At 44.2% G+C, this 23,841-nt stretch overlaps 1 pseudogene across 1 annotated transcript; it reads right to left on the bottom strand.

Annotated features, from left to right (window-relative positions):
- Nucleotides 1-21,303: 21,303 nt before the first annotated feature.
- Nucleotides 21,304-22,242, bottom strand: LOC307108701 (small ribosomal subunit protein eS8-like; annotated as a pseudogene). Its single transcript has 2 exons — nt 21,782-22,242; nt 21,304-21,446 (listed from the first exon to the last, which is right to left on the bottom strand). The product of its transcript is annotated as a small ribosomal subunit protein eS8-like (transcript).
- Nucleotides 22,243-23,841: the final 1,599 nt, after the last annotated feature.

Below are 23,841 nucleotides of genomic sequence, written 5' to 3'. Positions count from 1 at the left end.
GAGTGATTCCTCCCCAGCTCAGAAATTCCCTAGTAAAGTAATTCCTGCTGCTAAGAGGAAGCAATTGTCTCCTCTGATGGCCCATGCATTTCAAGAAGCACCGGGAAAGGGTACTTACACGTGAGGCTTAAGTATGAAAGGAAGTGTGAGGCATCCTTAGAGCGCGGGCTCCTTTTGCCCCACCAGCATGGCTCAGTGGCTGACCTCCTGTGAACCAGGAGGTCACGGTTCGATTCCCGGTCAGGGCACATACCTGGGTTGCAGGCGATTCCCAGTGTGGGGCGTGCAGGAGGCAGCGGATTAATGATTCTCATCATTGATGTTTCTCTCTCTCTCCCTCTCCCTTTCTCTCTGAAATTAATATATATTAAAAGCATGGACTCCTAATTCGGGTGTGAGTCCTGATTTTGCTGGGTTTCTTTCTTTCTTTTCTTTTCTCTCTCTCTCTCTCTCTCTCTCTCTCTCTCTCTCTCTCTCTCTCTCTCTCTCTCTCTCTCCTATGTTCCTGTTGTTTGTCAGAGGCCAATTTCCTATTCTGTAAAGTATATAATAATTATTATTGCACCTGTTTCTTAGGATTAAAGTGAAGATTAAAATAGACAAAAACATGGACCACACTTAGCACGGGATCTAGTACATAATATGAACTCAATACATGGTTGTAAAATGTGCCTGTTAGGGGACATTTTATCCCAAAAGCTGGAGATTTCACACAAAAAAGAAAGTGCACCTGGGCAGGTGGGTTTTGTATTGCCACCCAAATCATACTGAGTAGACTAAGACTGACTTCCCACCAATTACTTCTGTTTTCCCAATTGAAGGCAAGCTAGGAATTGAGATTCAGAGTGCTTCCTAAAACTCCTAAAACATGACTTAATCTACCCTCCCATATGTACACTCCCCTTTTCCCCCACAAACACAGACACACACAAGGTTTTATCCCAGTCTCCAGAGCCAAAGGACAAGAGAGGCAAACATGGATGTCTCCTTGTTGGCTTCATATAATCAACTCCATTGATTTTTTTTTTATCATGGAGTATAAATTATTCCCCTCCTCTTTGTCCTTGTTGCCATTGTCCAAACTAGAGTCACTTTCTGGAGGCACCAAGCATCTCAGCTGAGTCTAAAAAGATGAATAGGGTTCACAGGTAAAGAAACAAAGAACAGGTCATTTCAGGTAGGAAGGAGCACAGGCAAGGCTGAGGCTTCACAGGACATGTTCTGTGGAACAATGTGCAGAGGGACCTAGGACGCAGCTGAGGCACTATGGCATAATAGTTTAGCACACGAACTCATGGGCTACCCTGCCTGAGTTTGAGCTCCAGCTCTATTGCTTATTAGATAGTTACTTAATTTCTCTGTGCCTCAATTCTTCATCTATAAAGTAAGATCATAAAAGTATCCACCCCCTAGGGCAGTGGTCGGCAAACTCATTAGTCAACAGCGCCAAATATCAACAGAACAACGATTGAAATTTCTTTTGAGAGCCGAAAACTGACTTCTGTGCATGGGCCACGAAGTTTCAATTGCACTATATGTGCGCGCCCGCACGTGGTATTTTGTGGAAGAGCCACACTCAAGGGGCCAAAGAGCCGCATGTGGCTCTCGAGCCACAGTTTGCCAACCACTGCCCTAGGGTGTTGAGAGGATTCAATAAATTAATCCTATATAATAAAAGCCTAATATGCTAAGTGTCTGACTGTTCGACCAGTCGCTATGATGCACACTGACCACCAGGACCGGTAGGTTAGCTTGCTGCTGGGGTCCGGCTGATTGGGACTGGGTGAGATGGGCCAGACACGCCCTAGAGCCCCCCCCCCGAGGTCCCTCCCCAGCCGATCGTGCACCGGTGGGGTCCCTTGGCCTGGCTTGTGCCCTCTCCCAATCTGGGACCCCTTGGGGGGTGTCAGAGAGCTGGTTTTGGCCCGATCCCCACAGGCCAGGACGAGGGACCCCACTGGTGAACGAATCCATGCACTGGGCCTCTAGTGAATTAATAAATTGAGAGAACATAGAACAGTAATGGTACATAGTAAGTGTCCCATAAATGTTGGATATTTATATTTGTAATCATATGTAAGCTTTGGAGCAGCCATGTTTGTATTTCACAATTCAACCCCAAGTACACTCTCTACAAGAAGCTTTCTTCAAATAATCTGAAATGACTATCCATTGCGTACAATCACAATGCACTTCATTTCTCTGTATCAATGTTTTAATGACTCCTCCAACGCTGGCCCGGGGGGTGGTCACATCAATAGAGAGGGAAGTTTACTGCAGCATCAAGGAGGTGTCTTGTGACACAATGACTCAGTTAATACTTTCAACATTTAGTCAGCAAATATTTCCTGAGCATTTACTATGTGCCAGGCACCATGTTTCACAGGCCTTTCCATAGAGCCTCACATTATGGGAGAATTGGATGGAGGGTGATTGATTTAGAGATATCAGAAAGACCAACCTTTGTCTCCAATACCTGTCTTCCTGACTACTTGAAAGATTTAGCACTGATTTCACTTCTTCAAACCACTCTTAAGGGTGATGCATTCTGATTGGGTCACGATTCTAGGTTACCCAGAGTAGATCTGATATCTAACAGCAGTAGGAATTCCATTATCTGATCGACTCATCTTCAGGGATCCATAAGGGCTTCAGTGGATCTGTGAACACTGAAAACTATGTATTTGCCGAAACAGGTTTGGCTCAGTGGATAGAGCGTCGGTCTGCGGACTGGAGGGTCCCAGGTTCGATTCTGGTCAAGGGCATGTACATTGGTTGCGGGCACATCCCCGGTAGGGCGTGTGCAGGAGGCAGCTGGTCGATGTTTCTAGCTCTCTATCCCTCTCCCTTCCGCTCTGTAAAAAATCAATTAAATATATTTTAAAAAAACACACAAACAAAAAAACAAACTATGTATTTATCTGTGCAGTCTCCCCCACCCCCTGGGGAGTTCTATTTCAGGCACTGTAAGAACTAGATAATTCGATGATCTTCTCAATTACAAAATACCTACAACATAACAAAAAACATTTTTTAAATGCATAGCAGAGCTTGAAGGGGGAAAAAGGGAAATCGACAGGGGCAACAAACCAATGTGAAGACTCATGTGAAGACAGAGGCAGATGGGAGGTGTGCCTTCATAAGTGGAAGAATGTGTGGGGCTCCCAAAAGCTGGAAGAGGCAGGGAAGGATTCTCCCCCAGGACCCTCAGAAACAGCAGGGCCCTGCCGCCATCTTTGGACTTGGGCCTCAAGAATTATGAGAGAATCAGCTCCCGTTGTGTTAAGTCACCCCGTCTGTGGTACTTTGCTATGGCATCCCTAGGAAACTAATACAGGGGGGTGGTGGTGTGCTGTGTAGAAAGAGAATGATATCATTTACACATGTGCAGGAATATGGCAAATTAACTCATTTTAGGTCACCAGAAAGCTGTGTTGGATCATGGGGAAGGGGAGGGGAACAAGATAATGGGGAGAGGTGCGGGGCGGCGGGGGCGGGGGAGGGGGGGTGCATAGTGCTGTGGAACACTAGAGTTCTGGGGGTTGAGTATATCTGGGGCCAGACCAGGGCTAAACTGAGAGCAGAGGTCCGGGACAAGCCACAGGCCTTAGAAGAGAAGCTTTCCCATCGGTATTATCCAAGAAGTGACTTTGGGGACAGGTCACACTTCTGGGTCCCCTAAAGGTAGGGGTTCTCACTCTTTTCACACCAAGGACTTTGTTAATTAGCCTGCGTCCGTGAATCCACATTTTGATTTTGTCTCAAAAAATTTGCCTACCAAAAGATCCTGACTAACAAGTGAGAACTAATAATTATTTATTCGTTCACTTCAACATTTACTGGATACCAGGTTTGTGCTACTGGGTGGTGATAAAACCTGAAGGAATTGCATTATCTATTCTTAAGCAGTTTAAACTTAATTTAAATGATTCTAATCAAAATTAAATCACTTGACATTTCAGTTAGTCTAGCAACCTTACTTGAGAGGGAGTGCATGGGTTACATCAGGCTTTTTAAAATATTAACAATAGCTCTGGGGACCTTTTTAGTGTGGATAAGTCTGGTTTCCTAATTCTGAAGTGTGAGCAGAGAGCAATCTTTTGTTTTCTAACCCTGTGAGCTCTATACAAAGATCACAGACCCAACAATGCAAATAAAAGCAAGATTTAATGCCACATCATAGACTGTCAGACCCAGAGGCAAAAACAAAGCAAGAAAAGAGGGTAAAAATGGACAACAATGTGGAGAAACAGGAATCTTCATAAATGGCTGGTAGAAATGTAAATGATGTTCCTACTTTGGAAAAAAGTTTGCTAGTTCCTCAAGGAGTTAAACACAGTTACTATATGACCCAGCAATTGTATACTAAAAGAGTGAATATTATTGCATGTGAATTGTTCCTCAATAATAATAAAAAGAAACTCTCCAGCCCATCTCTGTGCTCTATCCATGCACTGCCCATCTCCAAAGGCTACCACTTTTATGTCTCTGGTGCATCTTTCCAAAGAAAAGCTATGTATCTATAGGTATATAGATATATAGATATTATTTTTTGTGCAATTGAGACATTTCAGCCTTGGCCGGTGTGGCTCAGTTGGTTAGAGCATTATCCTGTGCACCAAATGGTCACAGGTTTGATTCCTGGTCAGGGCACATACCCAGGTTTTGGGTTCGATCCCTGGTCGGGGTGCATGCAGAAGGCAGCTAATCAATGTTTCTCTCTCACATCAATATTTCTCTCTTTCTTTCTCCCTCTCCCTTCCTTTCTCTCTCTAAAATCAATTTAAAATATATTTTTTAAAAATAATGAATACATAAGTAAAATTTTCATACAAAGGAATATTATTCTGGACATTTCATATAAATGAATTATGCAATACAGGTTTATAATTGTGAGCATGTGAAACACAGTTTACTCTTGTATTATTATTTATTAATTATGGTATTATTTTCCATATGAACAACTATAAACCTACTTTTGCCCTAACCTGTATATGGCCTCTTGTGTCTGGCTTCTTTCACTTAGCGTGCTTTCAAGGTTCATCCATGTTGTAGCACATATCAGAATTTCATTTCTTTTTACGTACAAACTAGAGGCCTGATGCATGAAATTCGTGCAAGAGTAGGCCTTCCTTCCCCTGGTTGCCAGCACTGGCTTCCCTCTGGTACCTGGGACCCGGGTTTCCCTCACAGCCCCGGCTTCATCCCGAAGTTTGTCCGGAAGGACGTCCAGTCTAATTAGCATATTATGCTTTTATTATATAGATAACATTCCATTGTATGAATATACCAAATTTTGTTCATCCATGCATCAGTTGATGGACATTTGGGTTGTTTCCTCTCTTTGGCTATTATGAATAGTGCTGATATAAATACTTGTGTACAGATTGGTATACAAACACATGTTTTCAATTCTCTTGGGCATATAAGAGTAGAATTGGTGGGTTATAAGTCTATGTTTAATATTTCAAGGAAGAGCCAAACTGTCTTGCAAAGTGGCTGCATCATTTTAGAATCCCACTAGCAATGTATAGGGTTCTAATTTTTCCACAGTCTTGTCAAAACTTTTTATTGTCTTTCTTTCTTATTTTAGACTAGAGGCCCGGTGCACAAAATTCATGCATGGGGGGGTGTCCCTCAGCCCAGCCTGCACCCTCTCCAATCTGGGACCCCTGAAGGGATGTCCAACTGCCTGTTTAGGCCCGATCCCGGTAGGATCGGGCCTATACGGGCAGTCAGACATCCCTCTCACAATCCAGGACTGCTGGCTCCCAACTGCTCGCCTGCCTGCCTTCCTGATTGCCCCTAACCACTTCTGCCTGCCAGCCTGATCACCCCCTAACCACTCCCCTGCCAGCCTGATTGATGCCTAACTACTCCCCTACCAACCTAATTGCCCCTTAACTGCCCTCCCCTGCAGGCCTGGTTGCCCCCAACTTCCCTCCTTTGCCAGCCTGGTCACCCCTAACTGCCCTCCCCTGCAGGCTTGATCACCCCCAACTGCCCTCCCTTGCAGGCCTGGTCCCTCCCAACTGCCCTTCCCTGTTGGCCATCTTGTGGTGATCATCTTGTGTCCACATGGGGGCAGCCATCTTTGACCACATGGGGGTAGCCATCTTGTGTGTTGGAGTGATGGTCAATTTGCATATTACTCTTTTATTAGATAGGATGTTTTAGTGATTGTGAAGTGGTTTTGATTTTTATTTCCTAATGACTAACGATTCTGAGCATCTTTTCATATGTATATTGGCTATTTTTATATCTTATTTTTTGCATAACAGAGTCTTTACTTTTTTTCATATATTTTTATTGATTTCAGAGAGGAAGGGAGATGGAGAGAGAGAGATAGAAACATCAATGATGAGAGAGAATCATTGATTGGCTGCCCCACACTGGGGATCAAACCCATAACCCAGGCATGTGCCCTGACCAGGAATTGAACTGTGACCTCCTGGTTAATAGGTTGATGCTCAACCACTGAACCACGCCGGACAGGCAAGAGTCCTTACTTTTATTTTTTTTAAATATATTTTATTGATTTTTTACAGAGAGGAAGGGAGAGGGATAAAGAGTTAGAAACATCAATGAGAGAGAAACATTGATCAGCTGCCTCCTGCACAGCCCCTACTGGGGATGCACCAGCAACCAAGGTACATGCCCTTGACTGGAATCGAACCTGGGACCCTTCAGTCCACAGGCTGACGCTCTATCCACTGAGCCAAACCGGTTAGGGCAAGAGTCTTTACTTTTAAATGATTACCAGTACTGGCAATCAAGTAATAACATGTAACAAGTTCTGGAACTCTATCATCTAGTAATTTTGATTAAGAGATACTAACAGCAGCCCAAACAATTATACTAGTATTCATTGTTCTAACCCTTAGCCAGAAAGAACTATTTTAAGGCTGGCTGCTGCTTTATAGAGGTTACAAACAACTATTTACTACTTTTTCATAGATAAAGCCCTGACCTTCAAGAAAGCTTCAGGGAAAACTAATGGGGGAAAAAGAGAAAGCTTTAGGGGGAAAATTTTTTTAATCCCCCCACCCCTTTTTTTTTCTTTAAAAAAAAAAAAAAGTGTTTTTGGGAGTCTTCCGGCGCCTGGCTGTAGCCTGGACTTTCCAGACCTGGGAGGGAAGTGGCGGGGGGAGGGCTGTCTGGCAGCAGGCAATCATATGTATCTTCAGGTTTGGGAAAATGCCTACAGCTGTTCAGCTGTTTGGCCAGCAGCAGGTAATAACATGTAGATTTTCAGGTTTGGGGAAATGCTTTCAGCTATGCCAGCAGGCAATAACATGTATCTTCAGCCCTGCTGAAGCTCCAAGTTCCATCAACTTTTTGATGAAACTTCTTGCATTTATAACATGCTGGAATTAGCCTCCAGCAAAGAAGGGTGCCTTAAAAAAATAAAAATAAAGTGTTTCTTATTACATCTAAGAAAGAAAAAGCCAATATTATTATATATATGTTGCTTGAGCTAAAAGGCATAGAAAAACAATGTATATCCATTAAATTTCTAAGAAATATGAGGTAAAAAGATGAAAGCTTTGGATAAGCTCTACGTTTGTACAAAGAAAGTAGATTTCCTGTTCTCCACAAAGTAAAAGGACCTACTATCTAATATAAAGAAATAATTTAATGCCTTTTCACAAGAATATAACTCAAGTTTTACAAAAACTTCATATTCCATGGAGGCATCTAAAATGCCTGTTCATGGAATAGGCACTTCTTTCTTCTTCCCCATCCATTTATGTGGTAGTTTTCCTGGATTTCTGGCTAGATGTCGCAGACAAAGGTCAAGAGGCTATTCTTTTTTTTTTTTTTTTTAATATATTTTATTGATTTTTTACAGAGAGGAAGGTAGAGGGATAGAGAGCTAGAAACATCAATGAGAGAGAAACATCGGCCAGCTGCCTCCTGCACACCCCCTACCGGGGATGTGCCCGCAACCAATGTACATGCCCTTGACTGGAATCGAACCTGGGACCCTTCAGTCCGCAGACCGACGCTCTATCCACTGAGCCAAACCGGTTTCGGCAAGAGGCTATTCTTGTTCTGCCCAGGTTGTGAGTTCGATCCTTAGCCGGGGACATGTGGGAGGCAGCCAATCAATGTTTTGCTTTCACATTAATGTTTCTCTATCTCTCCTCCCTTCCTCTCTCTACACATCAATAAAAAAATAAATAAATAAAATTTTAAAAGGACATAAGCCTGGCCAGCATGGTTCAGTGGTTGAACGTTGACCTATGAACCAGGAGGTCATGGTTTGATTCCGATTCCTGGTCAGGGAACGTGCCCAGGTTTTGGGCTCAAAACCTAGTATGGGGCATGCAGGAGGCAGCCGATCAATGATTCTCTCTCATCATTGTTTCTATCTCCCTCTCCCTTCCTCTCTAAAATCAATAAAAATAATAAAAATAAAAATGACATAAAATCTCAAAGGTTCAATTTTGCCTACCTCAAGTAAAATAACTTGGCCATCTCATATCTAAAAATGGGCTACTAATTAACCCTGAAAGACTCAGAAGAATCTTATCTTTTTTGTTTGTTTGGCTTGGTTTTTGGTTTTTCTTGTTAATCCTCATCTAAGAATTTTTTCTCCATTGATTTTTAAAGAGAGTGGAAGGAAGGGGGAGAGATAGAGAGAAAGAAACATCGATATGAGAGAGGCACATCGATCGGTTGCCTCCCACACGTGCACCAAACCCCTAGCCTAGGGATTGAGCCTGCAACCTAGGTATGTGCCCTAGACCAGAATCAAACCTGTGACCCTTCAGTCTGCAGGCCTGGGCTCTAACCACTCCCTACCTTCCACTATCTCTAAAAAAATCAATGAAAAAAATATCCTCGGGTGAGGATAAAACATTTTTTAAAAGAAATAAATGGACTTTAGAAAACAAAACAGAACATTGGAGTCCTAAAATATGATTTCATGGAGTAAACAATATCACTGCCATCCTACATAATAAAATGGTAATATGCAAATTGACCGTACCTTCGCTATGCCCATGATTGGCCAGGAGGCGCGGGGCGGGCGGGACTTAGGGTGGCTGGGTTGGCTGATTGGGCCGGTGGGACGCTGAGCTCGCATCGCCAGCGGCAGCGCGAGCTTAGCGTCTGCACCATGGCTGTGCTGCGGCACAGAAGGGGCCTCTGGGGCAGCGAGCCCATGTCCCAGGGACCATCTGTCCGCTCCAGGACCAGGTCAAAAGCCTCTGCCGGAGGCTTTTGAAGGGCCTGGTGCACCAGCAGACAGACACCCAGCTCCCCGCTACGATTGAAAGCGAAAGCGGGGGAGCTGGGTGTCCGCTCTGGCACCAGCGGACCCCCTGCCATCAACAGCGGGGAGCAGGCTGCCAGCAGTGTCTGCGGAGCCTGCTAGGCTTTGCGGGGCAGTGGATATGGCCTGGATGGCAGGTTAGGCCTAGGGGACTCTACACGTGCATGATTTAATCATGCACTGGGCCTCTAGTAGTTTATAAAATGTATGGCAGATGTTCTATCTGTCCAAATACATCCTTGAAAAAAGTCATTCCATGGGTCCCAGGGACATTTCCCACTTCCTTTAGATCCATTTGAGGTATGGTAATTGGATTTTATCCAAATGCTACCGTCTCAAGAATACAAATATGTGTTACTTATTATTTGTATGGGTTGAGGCATTCCCTTTTGAGAGAGCAACAGCCTTAATGGTAAGTAAATTACTTAGAAAAAAAATAATTAATTCTTAATTGGGGGCTTCCCTCTGAGTTATAGTGACTGAAGGACTCATTTTACTGAGCAAATAATGCAATCAATTTATAATATTTGGCCTATTCTACAGCATTTTCATTGTGCCTATTACTCCCAGTTCTTTGGATTGGTGGAACATACAAATGGCATTTTCTAATTTTGCATGCAAAAAATTAATTTAGGTGCAAAAAGAACCCCCTGCATCTTGACCATCTTAAGTTGATATCATTTCTACTTAAATCTTCCCATTTCTATAAGTACTTGCAACTAGTCTTCTTACCTATTGTATATCTTCAGGAGTTGTGATGAGGGCTGGGGCTGGGAATTTCTGGCCTTGCAGGCAGGATTTCCCATGTTAATTTTAGTCTTATTTTGAGATCTGTAGAGTCTGAGCAAAATTCTAGGGATATTGTGTAGTGGGTTGAAAGGGTGCTGCTTGTGGGTTGAGCTCCAAGGGACTGTCACCACTCCAGTCATCTCAAACCCTCTTACTTGTCTCAGTTTCTCTCCCCAGCTGTCTAATACAGCTGTGATGACTCAGAGCACTAGGTAACCAATTTTTTATTTTATTTGCAATTATTTTTTTCTCAAATATATTTTCTTGATTTCAGAGAGGAAGGGAGAGGGAGAGAGAGATAAAAACACCAATGATGAGAGAGAATCATTGATCAGCTGCCTCCTGCACGCCCCACACCAGGGATCAAGCTCGCAACTGAGGCATGTGCCCTGACCGGAAATTGAACCATGACCTCCTGGTTCATAGATCGACGCTCAACCACTGAGCCATGCGGGCCGGGCAGTAACCAATCTTTATGTGTGATTTCCTGGGCAAGTCAGTTATTTAATTACAGCTGAGTTGGAATTCCCTATGGGGCACCTACACATCATGAGGGATGCCCTCTGACACCTCCACATCATTCTTAGTCACCTAAGAATAACCAAGAGTAGAGCTGCAGGGAGGAAATGCCTCTTATCTTTGGAGCCGAATGAGTTCAGGCTCTCATTTATGCAGCAAAAGGTTTTGTTCAGACTCCCAGAAAGCAATTCCAATTGAAAAGCCCAAGTTAAACACCAGCCACCCATTTTTCCTCCTGTCCCACCTTAGCCTTGGGCCTCTCAACCCTTAACCTTTAGTTTCACCTCGAGGATTTTAAAAGCAACTCAAATAAAATCAGGGCCTTTTACCTCAAAACTGGGAGGTCTGGAATTCCAACTGAAACTCACCCAAGTTCAGCTGATGCACAACAAGAAGCCAGTGGGACACCATGGGCCCCTGCTGGTACCAAGCATGGGTCTGGGTCTGCAAGGTGGTTCTGGTGGGCTTCTTTGGAATCCTGCCGCATTAAGCCATGTAAATGTCAACATAAGAAACGTCCAAACCTGTAAGAATTTTTTTTTATGAATTTACTTGTGCCAAACTGATGACAACTGCCAAGAAGCAAAATCTCAAGGGATTGAGAGAATGCTCCAGAAAATGGCAGCTTTTCTACTTATTTTATACATCAGAATCAAAGGAGACATAAAAGGATTACATAAAATCCACTGGTGATAGATTAGGGAGTTGGGAGAAAGCAAAGAGGGAGAGGAATCTCTGGGATTGATAAAAAGTACAAGAATAGATACAGTTCTTTTACACAAGGAGGTGTAGAATAGTTAATGGTTAACAATTAACATGATTTGTGGTCTCTGCTCTGGTGCCGTGGTTGTGCTTTGAAGGGGGGAGTGTGGAACTACTTGATATTCCAAAGGTATGTTATCTTAGATACAAAAAAAAGGATGATATCCCTGACTGGTTTGGCTCAGTGGATAGAGCGTCGGCCTTCGGACTGAAGGGTCCCAGGTTCGATTCCAGTCAAGGGCATGTACCCTGGTTGTGGACACATCCCCAGTTTGGGGCGTGCAGGAGGCAGCTGATCAATGTTTCTCTCTCATCGATGTTTCTAACTCTATCCCTCTCCCTTCCTCTCTGTAAAAAATCAATAAAATGCCGAAACCGGTTTGGCTCAGTGGATAGAGCGTCGGCCTGCGGACTGAAAGGTCCCAGGTTCGATTCTGGTCAAGGGCATGTACCTTGGTTGCGGGCACAACCCCAGTAGGGGTTGTGCAAGAGGCAGCTGATCGATGTTTCTCTCTCATCGATGTTTCTAACTCTCTATCCCTCTCTCTTCCTCTCTATAAAAAAAAAAAATCAATAAAATATATATTTTTAAAAATCAATAAAATATATATATTTTAAAAGGATGATAGACAGGCTCAGTTAAGTTAAAGATTGAAAATACCACCTAGGACATGACTACCTGCCTTGAACAGCTTTTAGTTAGAAAGTTTTCATTTCAGACCATCGTATGTACTTACTTTAGTTCTCGTGAGTTTGTAAGGCCACCATGCATAGCTCCTCTGAGCTGGTCAGGTTTAGTGTGTGGCTCCTTTTTTGTCCACACACTAGTGAGCTTCCTGCTTTGAAGGCAAAAGTATGGCTTTACTGGTAAGGAGTTAAGAGGGTGAGCCCACCCTCTGGGGAGGAAATGCAACTCTGGCAGGTGGACAGCAGTCCTGGGAAGAGGACTCTCGGAAAAGGAAGGCGACATTGTCCAGGGAGCAGATCAGGCGAGCTAAGCTTCAGGAGCGGGGTGAGTTGAAACGTGGACTCTGATGATAGCAGCTACTTCACAGTCCTTTCTGGCATGTGAAAATGCCCTTTCCTTGGTCAGCTCTGTGATGTAACCTGGGGGTTTAGCAACTGCAGGGTTGGTTACTAAGCTTGGTTCCAGGCCCTTGTCTTGTGCCCAGATTATGGAATGATTTTGACTTGGTGTCCTTTCCACTGGGGGCCTCATGCAGGAGGCTTCACCCTCAGGAGACGGGGTCCCTCTCACAGGCACTCCGTTTGTGGGAAAGGGCTGTTTAGGTGCGCTGGCCTCTGAGAGCTGGTGGGGGTGGATGACCCAGCTTGGAAGAAGTAAGGGAACTGTAGGCAGCCCACATCTACTATTTAGGTGATTCAACCAAAGAACCTGAACTTCCTGAAGTGAGGAACCCAGGACACAGTTTCACATTTCACATTTCACCAACAGTCACTTGCCCCTTGACTAAGCAACCTGCACCAGGAGGCTGGGAAAGCCACATGCCCAGCACTCTGGGGCACCAGGAGTCACAACGACAATGAGAACATCAACAGGCTCAGAGCCACTGACAGGGCCAAGGCTCCTGTGTACCCACACCTGCCCTGATGTACACACACACACACACACCAGTCCCAATGTTCACACTCAGAGCCCCCTGGGCCCTACACATCCCATCAGCCACAAGCTCATTCTTTTGGGTTGAACCCATTTTGAGTGAGCCCCAAACCTGTTGGTTTTCTTTGCTATGAAAAAGATATTCTGCATATTCCTCTCTCCCTGTTCTCAGAGAGAGAAGAGGCAAGGATCAGCTATATAAGTAATTACAGCAGCTTGAGAACAGGAAGCTGCTGGGATCCCATAAAAGCACTGAGTTATAGAATCTAATCCACTAGAAGGAACCCTTGAGCATTATTGGAACTCAGTCATTTTGTTTTAACAATGAGGAACTTGAGGCAGGAGAGAGGAAGAGATTTGCCCATTGCTCCGGGCTAGAGAGTCTTTGAACTTGAGTTTCGCGATGTGAGTGGGATGGGTAGAGAGGGTTCAGGTTCTGTCTAGCTAAAGGTTTTAGTGAATTCAGGGGGCTTACTGACCTTTAGTGCCTGTGAATGACAAGAGCTTGATCAACAGAGAGCCACTGAGCACCTGGTTTGTACAAGGCACAGACTAAGGGTATATACACTGAGTGGCCAGATTATTATGATTTCTGAATGCATAATAATCTGGCCACTCAGTGTATATCCTATATAATAAAAGGCTAATATGCAAATTGTCCCCTCAACCAGGAGTTCGACCAGCAGGCAGGCTGGCCAACCGCCCATGTCCCCTCCCCCTGGCCATGCTGGCCGGACCCCACCCATGCATGAATTCATGCACCGGGCCTCTAATATATATATATATTAGCATATTATGATTTTATTATTATAGATGGCAGAGATAAGTGATTAAGTACCGGTTATCCTCCGGCACCCGGGACCCAGGCCTTTGCTCCGGCCAGAGTCTGCCATCTTCGTCTTCCATCTTCATCTTCCCTGCAGACTCCAGAGTCTGCAGTCTTGTCTTCGCTGTGGCACTCCACTCCTGTAGATCCCTTTGCCCCCCGCCCTCCCTCTCATAGCAGGCATCCTGCCCCACCTGGCCACTCCGCGCCTGGAGCAGCTGGGTGGCCATCTTTGGCCTTCTATTTTGCATACTCACTCTGGTTGGCTGTGGGCGTAGCGGAGGTACAGTCAATTTACATGTTTGCCTATTATTATGTAAGATACACACACACACACACACACACACACACACACACTGAGCACACTGAGTGGCCAGATTATTATGCGTTCAGAGATCATAATAATCTGGCCACTCAGTGTATATATACTAGAGCCCCAATGCACAAAATTCGTGCAAGAGCAGGCCTTCCTTCCCCCGGCTGCCAGCACTGGCTTCCCTCTGGCATCTGGGACCTGGACTTCCCACAGCCCTGGCTTCATCCAGAAGTTTGCCTGGAAGGATGTCCAGTCTAATTAGCATATTACAATTTTATATTATAGATGGCAGAGATAAGTGATTAAGTACAATGTTTGTAATAATTTTTAAGAACGATACAGGAGGTTCTCTGGATAGAATCTGCTTATCAATTGAGAGACTCAGAAAGTGATACTTCAATCTGCACAAGAACCGAGGGTGGGGACTGGGGTGGTTTCCAGTGCCAAGTGTGAGAGCTGGGAGTCTAAGATGTCCAGTGGTTTTAGCTGCCTTTCAGGATCAGCAGAGGAGGGAGTGGTGGGGGCAGGGTTCAGAGGGACTGGAGCAGGGAAGATTCCACCGAGGAGCATTTCCTGAAAGCAGTTTCTGCCCTACTTGGCTGGGATCAGAGGCAGCAGGAGAGCCCCCTGCCCTCCATTAGCCAACTGGGAGCATAGCCATGGAGTTCGTTGGCTGCCAGCTGAAATGTCTGGGGCATCTGTGTCTGGGGAAAAGGTGCCATCAGGCAAGGAAAAGGGAGAATTAGCCCCTATGTGCACATGTATATATAAGTATAGGGCCGGTGTGTGTAGCCACACACAGAAGAGGGAGAAGTAGGAGCTGTAATTATGAATGGAAACATCACAGAAATCGGGAGAACCCCATTGCCTCCCAAGCCCTCTACACCAACTTCCATCCCCCTAAGACAGTGGTCGGCAAACTCATTAGTCAACAGAGCCAAATATCAACAGTACAACGATTGAAATTTATTTTGAGAGCCAAATTTTTTAAACTTAAACTTCTTCTAACGCCACTTCTTCAAAATAGACTCACCCAGGCCATGGTATTTTGTGGAAGAGCCACACTCAAGGGGCCAAAGAGCTGCATATGGCTCGCGAGCCGCGGTTTGCCGACCGCTGCCCTAAGAAGACAGCAAAAGACGCCTCCTCCTGCATCTCCTGCAGCCACTTGCCAAGCAGCACAAAGCTCATTCCAGCACAAAGCTGGCCTTGAGACAGGCCAGTAAGCCAGGACAGGTGAAATAGGGAAACTGAGACAGAGAGTTGAACGAACTGGCAGATTAATTACAGCAGCGCAATTTTAGCCTACCTCCCTAAAGATAATATCTAGGCCTCAATTGTATTTCAGGTCCAGGCCCAGAAAAGCAGCAAAACCAAGTGGGCGATACCAAGACCAGTTACAAGGACTAAGGACCCCTGCCCTGACACTGACCAAACAGTGGCGGCCACGACCCTGAAAAAACACACCCAGGAAACTGATGAATATTCTGCTGAAACCCTCCCCTGAGAACTCCCCTAAGATCCCCGCCTGCAAGAAAGAAAAAAAAGCCTCAAGACAAAGGTCTCAGTGCTCGCTCTCCCTCTGGAGAGCAGCCCCGCCATTTCCTTTCCATTCTTCTTCCCTCTCTTCTTCTCCCACAGGTACACACCTCCTAAACTCTAAAGGACCCAGGAGGTTTACAACCAGGGGAGCAATGGGCAGTGGCAGCTCGTCCCAGACTAATCCTCTGAACCTGCCCCCAAAGCCTCCTTTTGCTTCTTCTGTGCTAAACCCTTCCTTGTTTTACTGTCCCCAGCTTTATTTTTTTTTTAATTTTTTATTGTTTAAAGTGTTACATAAGTCTCCTTCCACCTGCCCCCCATTCACCTCTCCCCAGCATCCTTCCCCCACCCCAGACATGCCCTCAACGCCCGCCCCCCAGTTTGTGTCCATTGGTTATGCTTATATGCATGCATACAAGTCCTTTGGTTGATATCTTACCCCCTCACGCCCCACCTTCCCTCATAGGTTGGACAGTCTGTTCGATGCTTCTATGACTCTGGTTCTATTTTTGCTCATCATTTTACATTGTTTATTATATTCCACAAATGAGTGAGATCATGTGATATTTATCTCTGACTGGCTTATTTTGCTTAGCATAATGCTCTCCAGTTCCATCCATGCTGTCGCAAATGGTAAGAATTCCTTCTTTTTTTACAGCAGCATAGTATTCATTGTGTAGATGCACCAGTTTTCTAATCCACTCATCTTCTGATGGGCATTTGGGCTGTTTCCAAATCTTAGCTATTGTAAATTGTGCTGCTATGAACATAGGGGTGCATATATCCTTTCTGATTGGTATTTCTGTTTTCTTGGGATATATTCCTAGAAGTGGGATTACTGGGTCTAATGGAAGTTCCATGTCCCCAGCTTTAATAAACATCCCCTCATAGTCACTTGGACTTATGCTGTGAAATTTTTCTGCATGAAGGCAAGAACCCACATACTACCCACTGGCCCTAGGCAGACCCCTCAGGACCATGTCCATTGTCTAGTAACAGCCTGGGCTCCCGAGTCTCAGAGAGCCCACTCTATTCAAGGACAAGAGGACCTAAAGGATTTCTCTAGGTCTTAGCATTGAATAGTTTATGATTCCATGAAGGAAGGAGAGCAAAGTGGCAACACACGGGTTTAACCTAAATGGTTAGATGGACATGACTTGGCTGACAGCACAGAAAGAGAAAACTCTCTTAAATACATGTCTTAAGTGACTTTCCCTTTTGATTCCTATTACTTACAGAAGACAGGACTAGAAAGTACATAAGCCTTTACTGAGATAATGAAATAGGGGCTTCTTCAACCCAAATCTTTCCTAAGCTTTTTTATTAACATACTTTTTCAGAACGTTCAGTGAAATTGTTTTCTTCTTCTTACAACATATGCTTATAATAAAACATTTGAAACTATCAGAAACTATAAAACTAATTCATAATCCACCACCCACCTTTAGAATTCCCACAAGCCTAGGCCCTAGCCAGATAGCTCAGCTGGTTAGAGTGTTGTCCCCATATGCCAAGGTTGCAGGTTCTATCTCTGGTCAGGCTACGTACAAGAAGCAACCAATGAATGCATAAACAAGTGGAACAACAAATCAATGTTTCTCTCAAACAAATAATAGCCCTGTGAGCTAACAAATAAAACCAGTGAGCTCAGTGGTTAGAGCGTCAGCCTCACCCTCCCACCAAAGAGTCTTAGGTTCGATTCCCATTCAAGGGCATGTACCTGGGTTGCAGGTTGCAGGTTCGATCCCCAGCCCTGGTCAGGGCTCGTTCAGGAGGTAACCAATCATGTGTCTCTTTCACGTCGATGTTTCCAATGTTTCTCTCTCTCCCTCCCTCTCTCTTTCTTTCTCCCTCTCCTCCATCCCTCCCTTCCACTCTCTCTAAAAATCAATGGGAAAAATATCCTCAGGTGAGGATTAATAAAAGTAAAATAAAATAAATAATTTTAAAAAAGAACTTCCACAGGCCCTAGACATACCTCATCACATTAAAAGATCTCATATTAAAAATTACCAAGTTGGAAAAAAATTATCAGGTTGAGTTGAACTGTCTAGTTGATACAATATTATCTTTTGTAGAGCTTTTAATAAATGTTTAATTTTAATTTTGCCTTTAGAAAAAAAATTGAAGACAATAAATTTTGTTTTCAAATTTTAACTCAAACACAAATATTTTTGAGTTATTGAAAAGTCCATAGGCCCCAGGCACTGGTTCCTGTTGTAACTAATGAATAAAAGGGTCCTATCTAGTGAAAAATAATGCTAATATTAAATTAATGTTACTATTTAAGAGTGTATTCTCTCTCTCTCTCTCTCTCTCTCTCAAAAGGCCCATTTAGTTTTTTGTTTGTTTTTTTGTTAATCCTCACCTGAGGATATTTTTCCCATTGACTTTTTAGAGAGAGTGAGAGGGAGGAGGAGAGATAGAGAGAAAACATCCATGTGAGAGAGATACGTCACATTGATTGGTTGCCTCCCACATGCTTTCTAGGTACGTGCCCCTGACCAGAATCAAACCCGTGACCCTTCAGTCCGCAGGCCAAGGCTCTAACCACTGAGCAACCAGCTAGGGCCTCATTTAATTTTGAATAATTTTTTTTCTACTCTGTATTGTTCATCCAGCATTTCCTAAATGGAGCCTGGGGATAGAGGTCTATGGTGCCTTCAGGACTCATATACACACACACCCACACACCACACTAGCCACAGCTCCTTAATGGAGGTTCTGGAAACACACACTCTGAGGAAGAAACACTTAGCTATAGCTCCTTTCCCTCAGCCCAGCATTTCACAGAGAAGAAAATTGAGGCCTGGAGAAGTGGCCCAGGTCAGTGGTTAGTTAGCACTAGAACCAGACTCAGAAGTAAGGTCCCAGGTAGGGGGTGAAGAAGACACCACTTGCCCTGGCGGCTCTCTGCCCATCTCTCAGGGCTGGCTCTGCCTTCCCTGGGCACCCGCCTCGGGCGCTCTGAGCTGCCACAGCCCTGCCATTCCACTTCCACCTCCCACCGCTGCCGCTGCTCTTGACCCAATTTCCCCATCCAAATGCACTTGACTGTTTTCCCTTCATTACATATTTGTTGTTGTTACCATGTTGCACAAGCAATTAATTTACAAAACTTTAGTAAATTTTCATCCCCCCTCCCGCCCCCGATTGTAAAAGTAACAGATGCGCACAGAAGAAAATTTGGGCAAAAAAGAAAAAAGAGGCTCATAATCATATGACCACTGTTAAAACGTTGTTGCAAAATAAATACAAGTAATAAATAAATAAATAAATAAATACAAGTAAAATGGAATCAATCACTGAGCAGCTGTTCTTTTTTTAAATATGAAATATCTCAGATATACAAATATTAGTGTTTAATCATTCAATAAATATTTATTGAACATCTACCATATGCCAAGCACTGCTCTGGGTTTAGGTACATGGTAATTGGACAAAATAGTCCAAGTTCTTGTCCTCAAGGAGCTACTTATAGTGGGGAAAGGTAGATAGATGATTAACAAATAAATATAAAATAGGCTTGCTGGTGTTGAACACTACAAACTAAAAGTGAAGCCAAGTAAGGGAGATGGAGATGGAGAGGATGGGGAGTGCTGCTTTACATAGGATAATTAGGAAGGCCTTCCTGAAAAATGACATTTGACCAGGGTCCAGAAAGAAGTAAGAAAGTGATCCATTCATTCATGCACACATTCATTCAACAAATGTCTATTGAAAGTGTTCCAGACGCTGAGGATACAGCAGAGAAGAAAAGAGACATTCCTTTCTAGGCCACTGGTCTTCTCCTTCACTGCAGACACCTGCTTTGTTCCACCCAATGGCTTGAAGACTGAATAGCTTAGGAAGGGAAGGAAGAGAAAGAGCTACCCTAAACATGTTAATAAAGACTTAAAATATCTAAAATTAATGAATATCTATCTTCCTCCCAAATAAGACTTGTTCAACTAACTTTCTCTGCTCACCACTGCCATCTTAGTTTAAATGTTGACCAACTTTTACTGCATGCTGTTATTTCTACTGTCCCAAAGTAATCATTAAAAATAGTTTTGAGCCGAAACTGGGTTGGCTCAGTGGATAGAGCGTCGGTCTGCGGACTGAAGGGTCCCAGGTTCGATTCCGGTCAAGGGCCTGTACCTTGGTTGCGGGCACATCCCCAGTGGGGGGTGTGTGCAAGAGGCAGCTGATCGATGTTTCTAACTCTCTATCCCTCTCTCTTCCTCTCTGTAAAAAATCAATAAAATATATTTAAAAAAATAGTTTTGAGTAGTCATACTTTGTTTAATCTGTATGTTTTCTAAATGTTTACTCACTGTTTCTTCTTGCATCTCACTATTTTCTTCTAGGTTCAGTTTTTTTTCTTCTTAAGTACATGCTTCAAAGGTTTCCTTAGCAAGGGTCAGTGGTTAACTCTCTGTTTTTGTTTTTGTCTTTAAAGGGTTTTTAAATGAATTTGAGAGGGAGAGGAAGGGAGAGGGAGAGAGATAGAAAAACATCGATGTGAGATACACCAATCAGCTGCTTCCTGCATGAACCTCTACCAGAGATTGAGCCCACAACCCAGGCATGTGCTCTGACTGGGAATCCAATCAGCAACCTTTCAGTGCACGGGATGACTACCAAACAATTGAGCAACACTAGCCATGGCTCCCTGTTTTGGTGTGTCATTTGAAGATGTGTTTAATTTGCCCTGCTTTTTAAAGAATAACAGCTTTATTCAGATATAATTGACATGCCAGAATTCACCCTTTTAAAATGTACAATTCAGCCCTAGCTGGTTTGGCTCAGTGGATAGAGCGTCGGCTTCGGACTGAAGGGTCCCAGGTTCGATTTCGGTCAAGGGCACATGCCCTAGTAGCGGGCTCACTCCCCAGTAGGGGACATGCAGGAGGCAGCCCAATCAATAATTCCCTCACATCATTGATGTTTCTCTCTCTCTCTCTCTCTCTCTCTCTCTCTCTCTCTCTCCCTTCCTCTCTGAAATCAATAAGAAATATTTTTTTAAAAAATAGCCGAAACCGGTTTGGCTCAGTGGATAGAGCGTCGGCCTGCCGACTCAAGGGTCCCAGGTTTGATTCCGGTCAAGGGCATGTACCTTGGTTGCGGGCACATCCCCAGTAGGGGCTGTGCAAGAGGCAGCTGATCGATGTTTCTCTCTCATCGATGTTTCTAACTCTCTATCCCTCTCTCTTCCTCTCTGTAAAAAAATCAATAAAATATATTAAAAAAATAAAATAAAGTGTACAATTCAGTGGTTTAGAGTATATTTACAGGGTTGTGCAACCATCACCATTGTCTAATATTAGAACATTTTCATCATCTCAAAAAGAACCCTGTACCCATTAGCTGTCACTCTCCATTCTTTCCCCTCTCCCTCAGCCCCTGGCAACTAGTAACCTACTTTTTGTCTCTATAGACTTTTCATATAAATGGAATCATGCAATATGAGTCCTTTTCTGTCTGACTTCTTTCACTGGACATATTGTTTTCAAGGCTCATCTGTATTGTAGCATGTATTAGTATTTCTTTTTTTTTTTTTTCATTAGTCCTCACTTGAGGATATTTTTCCCATTGATTTTTTATTTTATTTTTATTTTTAGAATAAACACCTTTATTACATGAGCTAAGATAGAAGGGAAGAGGATTTATTTGCCTTTCCAGGCCTTGATTTTCCTGATAGAACTCCAGCCCCTGGCCCTCGAGCACATAGCCATCTGCTTTGCCATGCTGGCCTGGTCTGGAGCGATGCAGGCAAGAAGACTGCTTGATAGATCCTCCCTTCCCCCAACTGGTGGACGGAGAATGACGTAAACTCCACCTGCAGCCCGAACATTCCTGAACACCTAACCAGGCACCTTATATGGACTATACATTGAACCACCAATCAGTACCTGCCAAATACCCTAAGCCCCCGATTCCTAAGTCCCTAATTATGTGCCTTATATGAAACCACCAATCAGCGTGTGCTGAGTACCCTAAGCCCCATCCCTTCCCTTTCCTCCCCTCAAAAGGTGTGTTCATCCCTGCACGTGTGCTCTTTCCTTTGGGAGGTAGCCCGGCAGGGTTCCTGCTCCTCTAATCAAGCCTGTGTCCTGGTCTTCGGCCCTCTGTCTCATCTTTCACTGCTGATTTGGCATTCTTTGTCCTTTCATCAGATTTCTTCTGAATTTTCTTTGATCGTTGTTTGTTTAAAATCTCTTCCTCCTCAGGAGTCAGCTTGGCCCCTCCTTGTGGCCCAGGGGCAGTGCGTAGTGGGTCTCCTGGCATGCTGTCAATGAGCACAATGCAGTTCTTTACTAGGGTCTTGGTGTGGACCAGTTCATTGTTGGATGTATTGTAGACAACATCAATAGTCCTTGTTTTGTGTACAACACTCTGAGCCCCCTGAGAAGTTGCCCACGTCCAGCCTCAAGGCCCCGTACTTCTTGTTGCCTCCCCGCACTGGGGACTGTGTGTATGTGGCGGGGTCCAAACTTAGTGTTGCTAGCAAGGCATCCCAGCTCATATTTTCGCTTCCTGTGGTAGGGCTTTCTCTTGTCCCTTGTCTTGTGGTGCTTGTGTTAGTTGTCCCGAGAGATACCCATGGCTCGGCGCTGGCTGGAAAGAGCTCCACTGATTTTTAGAGAGTGGAAGGGAGGGAGGGGTGAGAGAGAGAGAGAGAAACATCGACCTGAGAGAGACACATCAATCCGTTGCCTCCTGGACTGGGACGGGCCTGTAACCCAGGTACATGCCCTTGACCAGGAGTGGAACCTGGACCCTTCTGTCCTTGGCCTGATGCTGAAACCACTGGGCAGAACTGGCCAGGGTGCATGTGCAATGTATTAGTATTTCATTTTTTATGGCTATATAATATTTTATACCACATTTGTTTATCATCAGCAGTTGGTGTACATTTGAGCTGTTTCCACTTTTATTGGCATTTTTAAATAAAGCTGCTATGAATATTTTTGTGTATGTTTTTGTGTGAACATGTTTTCAGTTCTCATGGGTTCATACTTAGGAGTGGACTTGCTGGGCCATATGGTAACTCTATGTTTAACGCTTGGAGGAGCTGCCAAACTGTTCTTCACAGCCGCTGCACCTTTTTACCAGCAATGTATAAGGGTTCAATTTTCTCCACATCCTCACCAATGCTTATTTTCTTTTTGTTTTTTAAGTAAATAGCAATCCTCCCCCTCCAAAAAAAAATAAAATAAAAAGAGAGAGAGAAAACAATAAATAAATAAATAGCAATCCTAGTGAATAGGAGGTGATATCTTGTATGTCCTTTCTTGTGAGTTTGTTTTAACTCCCTTAGAGTTTAGGAATGCTTGCCTGTGGGAAAGGAGAGGCGGAGGGGAAGGCACAGGTATGTTCCTGGGAGGGTTGGAGAGAGCTGGGACATTTGTTTTAAGGGGTTTTAAAGGCTGGGTGTTTAGGGGAGGATCTTATTCATCAGCATTATGCTGATGCACCAAAATGAAATTCTCTTAACTTCATCTGTCCTTGGATGTGGTTACTGGCAAATGGCACTAATTGGATTTCTGCTTTCTCCGGGAGTAGGGTGATGTAAGCTATTTACCCTCTGGATGGGGAGGAGAAGTGTAAACTATTTACTTTTAAATGTGCTTGGCTTAGGGAAGGTAGGGTTGACTAGGTGGCTGCAAACTGCTGTTTAACTATTGGTCTTAGTTTCCTTACTCCACTTGTCCTGGAATTTTCCTAGCTTCTTACTATCCTATAACGGGGGAAAAGCGCCAAAAGTTTAAAATCAGGAACTGACATATAGCCTTATTCAAATTTATAAGAGCTTTAACAGGAGAAATTTACATACACACGCAAAGCAGCTGCTTGCTCCCAGTGGTGGCCGGCCTAGAGGAAATCCACCTCCTCCCAGGACTGGGTCTCTTTTTTATAGCGGGTTGATATCAAAACCATATGGTGGGTGGTCACGTGGACCGCCAGAAAGAGCAGTGCGTTTCTGAGTAAGCAGATACCCTCGGGCAGCTACCACCCTGTCTACAGGCGTTAATATCCTTCCTGGGGCCTGGCGCGTGTCCTTGGGTAGTATTCAGCTTTCTGGGTAGTCAGCCAAACCCGAGGCTGTAGAAAGTTACACAGTCACAGACGCTTAAACAGAGAGCCCGGAATTTTCTAGACGCCTTTACTGCGGGAGCCACATTAAATCTCTGAAGTGATTC

Source organism: Cnephaeus nilssonii, assembly GCF_951640355.1.
Source record: "Cnephaeus nilssonii genome assembly, chromosome: 12".
NCBI classification, from domain to species: Eukaryota; Metazoa; Chordata; class Mammalia; order Chiroptera; family Vespertilionidae; genus Cnephaeus; species Cnephaeus nilssonii.
Note: the sequence above shows the minus strand (reverse complement) of the source record. Positions and strands in the feature narration are given on the sequence as shown.